General features: G+C 35.8%; 1 protein-coding gene across 4 annotated transcripts in view; it reads right to left on the bottom strand.

Annotated features, from left to right (window-relative positions):
• LOC102546663 (tyrosine-protein phosphatase non-receptor type substrate 1-like) overlaps positions 1-12,488 on the bottom strand; it is an 83,177-nt gene that overhangs the window by 27,741 nt on the left and 42,948 nt on the right. The gene's annotated exons all lie outside the window — the stretch shown is intronic.

Raw genomic sequence — 12,488 nt, 5'->3', positions numbered from 1 at the left:
TAGAGCTCTTTAAAGAAAGAGCAAATAAGTTCCTTAAAAACATACACAAAATACAATTAACAGGTGAAGAAAAAATTGAAAAAGCTGTGCAAGACCTGAAAGTGGAAATAGAAGAAATAAAGAAAATAAAAACCAAGGGAAAACTGGAACCGAGGGAAGGGAACACGAACAACAGGATTTCATAATCAAGAGAATAAAAATGATGGAAGAGAGAACCTCAGAGGTAAAATGTACAATGTATTAATACATCTGTCATAGAAAATGTTAAATGTTAAATGAGAGGGGCTGGAGAGATGGCTCAAAGGTTAAGAGCACTGAGTGCTCTTCCAGAGGTCCTGAGTTCAATTCCCAGCAACCACATGGCGGCTCACAAGCATCTGCTGATTTAAAAATAAATTTCCTGAGAGAAAACATCCAGCAAATCTCGAATACCATGAAAAAGCTAATTAAAGAATAATTAGATTAGAAGAAGATGAAGAGTCCCAAATCCAAGGCCCAAAAAATATTCTCGACAAAATCATAGAAGAAAACTTTTCCCTAACCTAAAGAAAGAGATGCTAATAAACATATCAGAACGTTATAGAAGACCAATTAGACTGGATCAGAAAATCAAATGCCCCTGACACATAATAATCAAAGCACATAATCTGTAGAACAAAGAAAGAATATTAAAGCAGCAAGGGAAAAAGGCCAGGTAATATAAAAAGGAAGGCCTATCAGAATTACACTTGACTTCTCAACAAAAACTCTAAAAGCTAGAAGGGTCTAGACAGATATTTTGCAACTGCTAAAAAAACTACATATACCAAACTAGACTACAATATCCAGCAGAACTCTCAATCATCAAAGATAGTGCAAACAAGATATATCAAGGTAAATCAAAATTCAAACAATATCTATCCACAAATCCAGTATCCAAATAAACATATATAAAACCATATATGTATATATATGGTTTTATATTTATATATATATGACTGATACATATATATTATATACATATATAATATATATTATCAGTCAGTAGAGAATGCTAAGAATTATTAGGTTTCACTTCAAAAGCCTATACTCCAAAAAATTGGAAAATCTTAATGAAAACGATGGTTTTCCTAGACAGATATTACTCAACAAATATAAATCAAGATGAGGCAAACTTTTTAAACAACGATATAGCCCCTAAAGAGATATAAAAATTCATCGAATGTCTTCCACTCCCCTCCCAAAAAAGGCCAGGGCCATGTGATTTACCGCAGAATTTAACCAGAATTTGAAAGAAGACCTAATACCAATACTCTTCAAAATATTCCACAAAATAGAAACAGCAGAATACCTGCAAAGCTCATTCCTTGAGGCCAGAGTTACCCTGATACCTAAACCACACACAGACTTAACAAAGAGAACTTCAGGCTGATTTCTTTCATGACTATTGATTAAAAAATATTCAATAAAATACTTGCCAACCAAGACCAGGAATATATCAAAGACATCATCCATCAAGGTCAAGTAGGCTTCATCCCAGAGATACGATTCAGGGATGGTTTAAGATATGAAAATTCATCATCTTAATCCACCATATAAAAAATCAGAAAGAAAAAAGTCAAATGATAGTCTCATTAGGGGCTGAAAAAGCCTTTGATAAAAGGAAACGCCCCTTCATGCTAAAGGTATTAGAGAAAGCAGGCATTCAGGACACATACCTAAACATAATCAAAGGAATATGAAGCAAGTCAATAGTCAAATCAAACTAAATGTAGAGACACTTAAAGTAATTCTACTAAATCAAGGGATAGCACAAGGCTGCCTACTCTCTCCCTATATGTACACTCTAGGACTTGAGGTTCTAGCTAAAGCAATACAACAACTAAAGGAGATGAGGGAGATATAAATTGAAAAGGAAGAAGTTATAGTATCACTATTTGCAGATGATATGAACCCCAAACTTACTACTAGGAAATCTTACAGCTGATAAACAGGCAGGATAAAAAAATAAACTCAAATAAGTCACTAACCCTCGTTTACACAACTGATAAATGGGCTAAGAATGAAATTACAAAAACAACACCCTTTACAACAACCATGAATAATATAAAATATCCTTAAGTAATTCTATTTAGGAAGTGAAAAATCTGTAAGACCTGAACTTTAAGTCTCTGAATAAAGTAAGTGAATAATATATTAGAAGATGGAAGGACCTGTCATACTCATGTCTAGGTAGGTTAATATAGTGAGAATGTCCATTTTAATGAAAACAATCTACAGATTCATTGCATACCTCATCAAAATTCAAATACAATTTTTGAAAAAATAATCTTTGAAACAGCAACTCTCACTTTCATATATTAAAACAAAACAAACAAACAAAACTATGATAGCAAAAACAAGACTAAAAATTAAAAAAATAAAAATTTTGTAGAAATCAGCATGCCTGAACTCAAGCTGTACTACATAGCATTAGTGATTAAAAAGCCTGCATAGTACTGATAAAGAAAGAAATATTTTGATCAATGAAATAGAATCAAGGCCCAGAAATAAACATACACACTTATGGATATTTGAATTTTGACCATAGATGTGTTGGATCATTTCTGGGTCTTCAATTCTATTCCACTGTTCTATCTGTCTGTCACTGCACTAATACCATACAGTTTTTATCACTACTCCTGTGTAATACAGCTTGAGGTCAGGGATGGTGATTCCCTCAGTTCTTTTATTCCTAAGGATGGTTTTAATATTCTGAGTTTTTTATTATTCCAAATAAATTGGTAAATTGCTCTTTCTATCTATATGAAGAATTGAGTTGGTAATTGGATGGGGATTGTATGGAATCTGTAGATTGCTTTTGGTAAGATGACCATTTTTACTATATTAATCCTGCCAGTCCAAGTCCATGAATATGGCATACATTTCCATCTTCTGATATCTTCAATTTCTTTTTTCAGAGGCTTGAATTATCATATAGATATTAACTTGCCTGATTAGAGTCCCACTGAAGTATTTTATATTATTTCTGATTATGTGATTGGTATCATTTCCCTAATTTCTTCCTCAGACTGTTTATCCTTTGAGTGGAGAAATGCTGCTGGTTCATTTGAGTTAATTTTATATCCAGCCACTTTGCTGAAGTTGTTTATAAGGCTTGGAAGTTCTCTGGTAGAACTTCTAAATTATACTATCATATCATCTACAAATGGTGATATTTCAACTTTTTCCTTTTCAATTTGCATTCCTTTGACCTCCTTCTGTTGTCTGATTTCTCTGACTAGGAATTGAAGCATTATATTGAATAAGTAGGGAGAGAGTGGGCAACCTTGTCTTGTCCCTGATTTTAGTGGGATTGCTTCAAGTTTCTTGCTATTTAGTTTGATGTTGGCTACTAGTTTTCTGTACACTGCTTTTACTATATTTAGGGATGGACTTTGAATTTCTGATCTATCCAAGACTTTGATCATGAAGGGGTGTTGAATTTTGTCAAATGCTTTCTCAGAATCTATTGAAATGATCATGTTTTTTTTTCTTTGAGTTTTTTTATACAGTGGATTGAATTAATGGACTTCCGCAAATAGAATCATCCCTTCATCCCTGGAATGAAGACTACTTGATCATGATGGATGAGTATTTTGATGTGTTCTTGGATTCAGTTTGTGATAATTTTATTGAATACTTTTGCAACAATATACGTAAAAGAAATTGGTTTGAAGATTTTTTTCTTTGTTAGGTCTTTTTGTCCTTTAGGTGTAAGTGTAATTGTGGCTTCAGAGAAGAAATTGGGTGTTGTTCTGTCTGTGTCAATTTGCGAAATAGTTTGTACAGGATTGGTGTGAGGTCTTCTAGAAAGATCTGGTAGAATTCTCCACTACACCCATCTGTTCCTAGGCTTTTTTGCTTGGTACACTTTTAATGACTGCTTCTGTTTCTTTAGAAGTTATGGGACTGTTTATCTGATCCTGATTAACTTTGGTACCTGGTATCTGTCTAGTAAATTTCAATTTCATTCAGATTTTCTAGTTCTCTTGAGTATAGGCTTTTGCAGTAGTACAGAGATATAGAGATGCTGTTCCCAGGCAGGATCAAGTAAGGGTTGGGGACAGGTGCAAGTAAGGGCTGGAATGCTGTCCTTGAGAAGAAAATGTGTTTCTCACTTGGCCTTAAACTATGTTCTGCTGTGTCCTCTTCCTATGGAAGCAGCTATCATGCTCTCTTGGTTATAGCAAGTATATTTTGATAATAGGAAGAGGGGTTATTTGTTATATAAATATTTTAAGAAGAAGCTTTTGTTTAGTCTTATTTCCTTGCTTAGTCTTGCCTCAATGGTTCCTGGTATCATAGGAATAATGATTTTATGGTATCTTGTCAAAATGGAAATTGAGGTAATCCATATTCATATCTATATAAGGATTAATAAAGTTTGCAACTGGGTGCAGTTGCTTCTGCCTTTGTTCTTCATCTCCTGTGTCCTGATTATTTGTGGCCATTCCCAGGGCCCCCAATACACTAGACATTGACAATTGGTGCCTGAACAGGGACCTGAAGGTAAGTTAGGATGGTTGGATAACGTAAGCATATTTTATTACAGGGAAATGGGGCAAGATAAATCTTCTCTTCATCTCGCTATGCTTAAACATCTTTTTAAAATGCAGGGGATTCATATCTCTTATTCTGGTTTAGAAATGTGTTTAGACACAGCAAGAGAGTATGATCCTTGGATTCCTGACAAGGGTTTCATAGATTCTGATATCTAGGTCAAAGTGAAAGCTATAGAAAAGGCTATCAGGCAGGGCAAAAATCTTCCAATTCATTTCTGATTTATTTGGGCTGTTATTTTTACTGGGTTCCAGGCCATTAATGAAGACAGGGTAATAACGAATATAGAACAAGAATCTAAGGTTTCATTACAAAGAAAGTGAGAGTAAAAGTTTAGCCGTCTGCACTACTGCCTGAAACAGTTTTTTTCTTCATCACTTCCTGAGGATGACATGTTAACGATAGATTCAAGTAATGATGATGATGAATTACCTTCTTTTTCTTTTCCTATAATTATGCCAGCACTGGTTCAGCGTGTGGCCCAACAGACTTACTATAAATGATTATATCGGTTGGCAGAAAAAGGCAGTAACTTTACATAAACTATATATTAAGTTTTTACCTATACTAAATTTAACAATGGAAAGAACAGTGATAGAAGAGGAAGCTAGAGGACAACTGCTGAGAATACTTGCTTTTAATAATGCTAATGAAGACTATAAGAGAGAATTATTACCTATAAAGAAAACTGGAGATTTTAATGCTTATATGAAGTCATGCAAGGATATCTTTTCTGAAAGTGGAAAGATACATTTTTGGCATGTATTGATCCAGATAGAGTTTTTTTTTTTGGTTCTTTTTTTCGGAGCTGGGGACCGAACCCAGGGCCTTGCGCTTCCTAGGTAAGCGCTCTACCACTGAGCTAAATCCCCAGCCCCTCCAGATAGAGTTATTAAATTACATATTTTATACTTTTGAATATTCTACAGGCATTTTAGCTCAAGACAAGTTGTCTTTAGAATGGATATATGTCAAATATGGACTTAATAAAACATTATCAACTCATGAGGTACAAATTTATTTAATTATCCAACAAGGCAGACAAAGAGCTATTACATTGTTGGAATATGACTGTTTCGCTATTGTTTTCCCATTAAGCCAAGATAAAGTTGAATATTATTGGAGAAGTTTTTCAATTAGCCATGATTTCTTACATTGGAAATATTGAATTTCATTTTCTCCATAATAAATTGTGGGATTACTTTAGAAATCAGAAATTTGTGATAAATACACAAATTTCTGTTGATCCATTACCATATGCCATTTAATGTGTTTACTGATGGTTCAAAGACCAAGAGTGCTTATTGGACCAAAGATAAATTTTGGGTACAAGAATCTACTTTTGGGTCAGTACAACAAAATGAATTATTAGCAGTAATTAATGTATTGCAGGATTTTACTCATGATGTAAATGTTATAGCTGATTCAGCTTGTGTTGTAGGAATAGTACAGAATATGAGACAAATAGTATTACTGCTCTTATTTCTACATCTAAGCCTGTATTAAATATGTTATTTTCACATATTAAAGAACTATTGTTATTATGAAACTCTAGAATATTTATTACATTTATTAGATCACATTCAAAATTGCCAGGACCTTTAACATTTGGCAATCACATGGTAGATAAATTAGTAACATTTGCTTCCTCTGAAGAACATAGTCATAATCATGCCAATGCATGATATTTACATATTAAATATAAGATTTGCTATTCTCAAGCCAAACAAATTATTGCTAATTTTTCTATTTGCAAGCCTTTACATATAAGATGTATTCGATCTGGAATCAAGAGGAATGCAACCTAATAAATTGTGGCAGATAGATGTAACCCATATTTCTCAGTTTGGTTGCCTTTCATACATACGTGTAAGCATAGATACTTTTTCAAAATTTGTATGGTCTACGCCATTGCCTGGACAATGCACTGCCCATGTTATACAACATCTGCTGGAAACTTTTGCTGTTGTGGGACTACCCTCTAAAATTAAAACTGATAATGGACCAGCATATATTTCTTATAAATTTAAACAATTTTGTCAACAATATCATACTGTACATATTCCTGCTATAGAATACAATCCACAAGGACAAGCTTTGGTTGAAAGGTTACACCATAACATGAAACAATAGATTATAAAATTAAAAAGGAGGAAAAGAGATGACTTAAATAGCCTGAATGTTTGGAGTTTGCAGACTAATCCCAGAACTATATTGGCACAAGCATTGTTATTAATTTTCTTAATTTACCACAAGGTGAAGTTTTATCAAGAGCAGATAGACACTTTTTTGAACTTCTCCTGAAGAAATGGAATAGTCAGTGTAGATAAAACTTGCCCCAGATGCTGAATGGCAGGAAAGGACATTACTGTATTTAGGTAGGGGATAGGGTTTTGTCTCATTACAGGATAGGAGACAATTCTGGTTACCCGGGAGATGGATTCAAGCATGGACTGATAAGAACTGCTCCCCACTCCTGCAGCAATCCAATTAAAGCAGCTACATTTTCTCCTGATGGATGTCCTTCAGAGATGAAGGAGGTGTCCTCCATTACTGAGGTCATGGCTTCTCCTAAGGTTGATAAATGTCAATGGAGAAGGATACTGCAGTGACAATCCCATTACCTACATGGGTCAGGTGAAGCGATTAACCACTGAAAAACAAAAAAATGTCTCATACTGGAAAGTCCTTTACTGCTGAGCATTTATTTTTTGCAATGTGTTCTTAACTTTCAGTATTTTCTACTAAGGTTAATGTGAATTATTGGGTTTATATTCCAAATTCACCTTTATTTGAGTCTGATACTTGAGGAGGAAACAGAATGTGGTATCATACACCACTCCAAACATTTTATCATCTCCTTAGGATGATTTGACTTATTTGAATAGGCATTATGGAGATTTCTATTAATTTACTTATGCTGACACAAAGATGTCTTTATGTTTAGGACAGAGACCATGCCTCAAATGGGTTATCAAAATTGGCTATTACCAGGAGTAAATATTAGTTTCCAGGACTCATTTGCAGCAATTGACTGGTTGGTCTATAAACCAAAATTAGAGTAAGATTACATTTGTCAGTGAGCCAGCATATCCCATTTGTGCTCAATTTACTCATATAGGCTTAAAATATCGCCCATTCATTTGGAAAATATTTCCTTGGAACATTTGGAAAAAATATTCAAGACAAATGGATAAATTGGAATTCGTATGGCCTATTTATTAATACATGTTCAGAATGGAATGTTTCCACTTGTGATTTGTACAGTATTACCAGGATGCAAAGCAAGGAGTAGGGATCCTAAATGGATCCTTGCTGATGGAATGGGGAGATTGTGGCATTGCTGATAATCGACTGGCCTCTGTGGAAGATTCTACTGCATTTCAAACTCATTTGTGGAAAAATGCCGCTACATTAAAAGAAGTTGTGCTTGCTAATGAGAACTTTTCTGGGACTAATCAATCTGTTTCTTAGTATAATTTTACCATGAAAGAAAAAGTTGGATCCCCACCCTCAGCTCACTGCTCCCAAAACCCTTGGGAAAGAGAGCTCACCGCCTGGACAGGTGGGCACACCTGAGACTGCAGAGCAGAAGAGACCACCAATACTGCCTACACCTTCTCACAACCCTGGCCCAAGAGGAAACTGTATACGGCCTCTGGGAAATGGAAGATAGGGTCATTGGAGCTGCAGGTCCCCTGGGCTCCAGAAAATGCCAGGAACTGAAGAGACCAGATCAACAGTTCTCTGCACCCAAATCCCGTGGGAGGGAGAGCTAAACCTTCAGAGAGGCAGACACGCCTGGGAAGCCAGAAGAGACTACACTCTGCCCACATTTCTGACTCCAAAGGAAAACACCTAACATCTTCTGGGACCCCGGTGCATGGGGGCTCCCGGAAAAGGTAGTGCAGGCCCTCCTGGTTGCCGCACTAACGGTGAGCTCAACAGCAACACCCCACGAGCAAATTTGAGCCACGGGACCACAGGCAAGAACAACTTCTCTGCTCTAAGCGACCTGCCTTGTGAACAGGACACAGGCCCACAGGAACAGTTGAAGACCAGTAGACAGGAAAAACTACACACCCGAAAGCAGAACACTCTGTTCCCATAACTGGCTGAAAGAAAACCGGAAAACAGGTCTACATCACTCCTGACACACAAGCCTATAGGACAGTCTAGCCACTGTGATAAATAGCAAAGCAAAGTAACACCAGAGACAATCTGATGGTGAGAGTCAAGTGCAGGAACCCAGGCAACAGAAACCAAGACTACACAGGATCATTGGAGCCCAATTCTTCCACCAAAGCAAACACTGAATAAACAAACACATCAGAAAAGCAAGATCTAAATTTAAAATCATATTTGATCATGATGCTGGAGGACTTCAAGAAAGACATGAAGAACTCCCTTAGAGAAATGCAGGAAAACATAAATAAACAAGAAGAAGCCTATAGAGAGAATCACAAAAATCCCTGAAAGAATTCCAGGAAAACACAATCAAACAGTTGAAGGAATTAAAAATGGAAATAGTACGAATGAAGAAAGAACACAGGGAAACAACCCTGGATATAAAAAAGCAAAGGAAGAGACAAGGAGCCGCACATACAAGCATCACCAACAGAATACAAAAGATAGAAGAGAGAAATCCAGGACTCAGTGAGAATATCAAACCTAAGAATAATAGGTACAGAACAGAGTAAAGATTCCCAGCTCAAAGAAAGAGTAAACATCTTCAAAAAAATCATAGAAGAAAACTTCCCTAACCTAAAGAAAGAGATGCCAATACAAGAGGCCTACAGAACTCCAAATAGATTGGACCAGAAAAGAAACTCCTCCCATCACATAATAGTCAAAACACCAAATGCACAAAATAAAGAAAGAATAGTAAAAGCAGTAAGGGAAGAATGTCAAGTAACATAAAAAGGTAGACCTAACGGAATCACTCCAGACTTCTCACCAGAAACTATGAAGCCAGACAATCCTCGACAGATGTCATACAGACCCTAAGAGAACACAAATGCCAGCCCAGGTTACTGTATCCTGCAAAACTCTCAATTAACATAGATGGAGAAAACAAGATATTCCATGACAAAACCAAATTTACACAATATCTTTCTACAAATTCAGCACTACAAAGGATAATAAATGGTAAAGCCCAACATAAGGAGGCAAGCTATACCCTAAAAAAAGCAAGAAACTAATCGTCTTGGCAACAAAACAAAGAGAAGAAAAGCACACAAACATGACCTCACATCCAAATATGAATATAACAGGAAGCAATAATCACTATTTCTTAATATCTCTCAACATCAATGGTCTCAACTCCCCAATAAAAAGACATAGATTAACAAACTGGATATGCAATGAGGACCCTGCATTCTGCTGCCTACAGGAAACACACCTCAGAGACAAAGACAGACACTACCTCAGAGTGAAAGGCTGGAAAACAACTTTCCAAGCAAATGGTCAGAAGAAGCAAGCTGGAGTAGCCATTCTAATATCAAATAAAATCAATTTTCAACTAAAAGTCATCAAAAAAAGATAAGGAAGGACACATCATATACATGAAATGGAAAATCCACCAAGATGAACTCTCAATCCTAAATATCTATGCTCCAAATACAAGGGCACCTCCGTACATGAAATAAACCTTACTAAAGCTCAAAACACACATTGCTCCTCACAAAATAATAGTAGGAGATTTCAACACCCCACTCTCATCAATGGATAGGTCATGGAAACAGAAATTAAACAGAGACATAGACAGACTAGGAGAAGTCATGAATCAAATGGATTTAACAGATATTTATAGAACATTCTATCCTAAAGCAAAAGGATATATTCTTCTCACCACCTCATGGTATTTTCTCCAAAATCGACCATATAATTGGTCATAAAAAGGCCTCAACAGATACAGAAAAATAGAAATAATACCATGCATCCCATCAGACCACCAAGGGCTAAAGCTGGTCTTCAATAACAATAAGGGAAGATCGAAAACATCTAAATTGAACTTGAACAATGCTCTACTTAATGATAACCTGATCAAGGAAGAAATAAAGAAAAAAATTAAAGTCTTCTTATAATTTAATGAAAATGAAGGTACAACACACCCAAACTCATGGGACAAAATGAAAGCTGTGCTAAGAGGAAAAGTCATAGCTTTGAGTGCCTGCAGAAAGAAACAGGAGACAGCATATGTCAGCAGCTTGACAGCATACCTAAAAGCTCTAGAGAAAAAAAAAAGGAAATACACCCAGGAGGAGTAGAAGGCAGGTAATGTTAAAACGCAGAGCTGAAATCAACCAAGTAGAAACAAAAAGGACCATAGAAAGAATCAACAGAACCAAAAGATGGTTCATTAAGAAAATCAACAAGATAGATAAACACTTAGCCAGACTAACGAGAGGACACAGAGATTTTGTACAAATTAACAAAATCAGAAATGGAAAGGGAGACATAACTACAGAATCAGAGGAAATTGAAAATTCATAAGATCCTACTACAAAAGCCTATATTCAACAACACTTGAAAATCTGCAGGAAATGGCCAATTTCCTAGACAGATACCAGGTACCAAAGTTAAATAAGGAACAGATAAACCATTTAAACAACCCCATAACTCCTAACAAAATAAAAGCGGTCATTAAAGGTCTCCCAAACAAAAAGAGCCAGGTCCAGATGGGTTTAACACAGAATTCTATCAGATATCCACGGAAGACCTCATACCAATACTATCCAAACTATTCCACAAAATTGAAACAGATGGAATGCTACCCGAATTCCTTCTATGAAGCCACAATTACTCTTATACCTAAACCACACAAAGACCCCACAAAGAAAGAGAACTTCAGACCAATTTCCCTCATGAATATAGACGCAAAAATACTCAAGAAAATTCTGGCAAAACAAATCCAACAGCACATCAAAACAATCATCCACCATGATCAAACAGGCTTCATCCCAGGCATGCAGGGATGGTTTAATATATGGAAAACCGTCAACGTGATCCATTATATAAACAAACTGAAAGAAGAAAAACACATTATCATTTCATTAGATGCTGAGAAAGCATTTGACAAAATTCAACACCCCTTCATGATAAAAGTCCTGGAAGGAATAGGAATTCAAGGCCCATACCTAAACACAGTAAAAGTCATATACAGCAAACTCATAGCTAACATTAAACTAAATGGAGAGAAACTTGAAATAATCCCACTAAAATCAGGGACTAGACAAGGCTGCCCACTCTCTCCCTACTTATTTAATATAGTTCTTGAAGTTCTAGACAGCAATCAGACAACAAAAGGAGATCGAAGGGATACAGATTGGAAAAAAGAAGTCAAAATATCACCATTTGCAGATGATATGATAGTATATTTAAGTGATCCCAAAAGTCCCACCAGAGAACTACTAAAGCTGATAAACAACTTCAGCAAAGTGGCTGGGTATAAAATTAACTCAAATAAATCTGTAGCCTTCCTCTACACAAAAAAGAAACAAGCCGAGAAAGAAATTAGGGAAACGACACCCTGCATAATAGTCTCAAAAAAGATAAACTACCTCGGTGTGACGTTAACCAAACAAGTAAAAGATCTGTACAATAAGAACTTCAAGCCTCCGCAGAAAGAAATTGAAGAACTCAGAAGATGGAAAGATCTCCCATGCTCCTGGATTGGCAGGATTAATATAGTAAAAATGGCCATTTTACCAAAAGCGAACTACAGATTCAATGATTCAATGCAATCCCCATCAAAATACCAATCCAATTCTTCAAAGAGATAAACATAACAATTTGCAAATTCATCTGGAATAACAAAAAACCCAAGTTAGCTAAAACTAACCTCAACAATGAAAGGACATCAGTGGAAATCACTATCCGTGAACTCAGGCAGTATTACAGAGCAA

This window comes from Rattus norvegicus, chromosome 2, assembly GCF_021556685.1.
Source record: "Rattus norvegicus strain SHRSP/BbbUtx chromosome 2, alternate assembly SHRSP_T2T, whole genome shotgun sequence".
Classification (NCBI taxonomy): domain Eukaryota; kingdom Metazoa; phylum Chordata; class Mammalia; order Rodentia; family Muridae; genus Rattus; species Rattus norvegicus.
The sequence above is the reverse complement of the archived record's forward strand: the minus strand, read 5'-3'. Positions and strand labels throughout refer to the sequence as shown.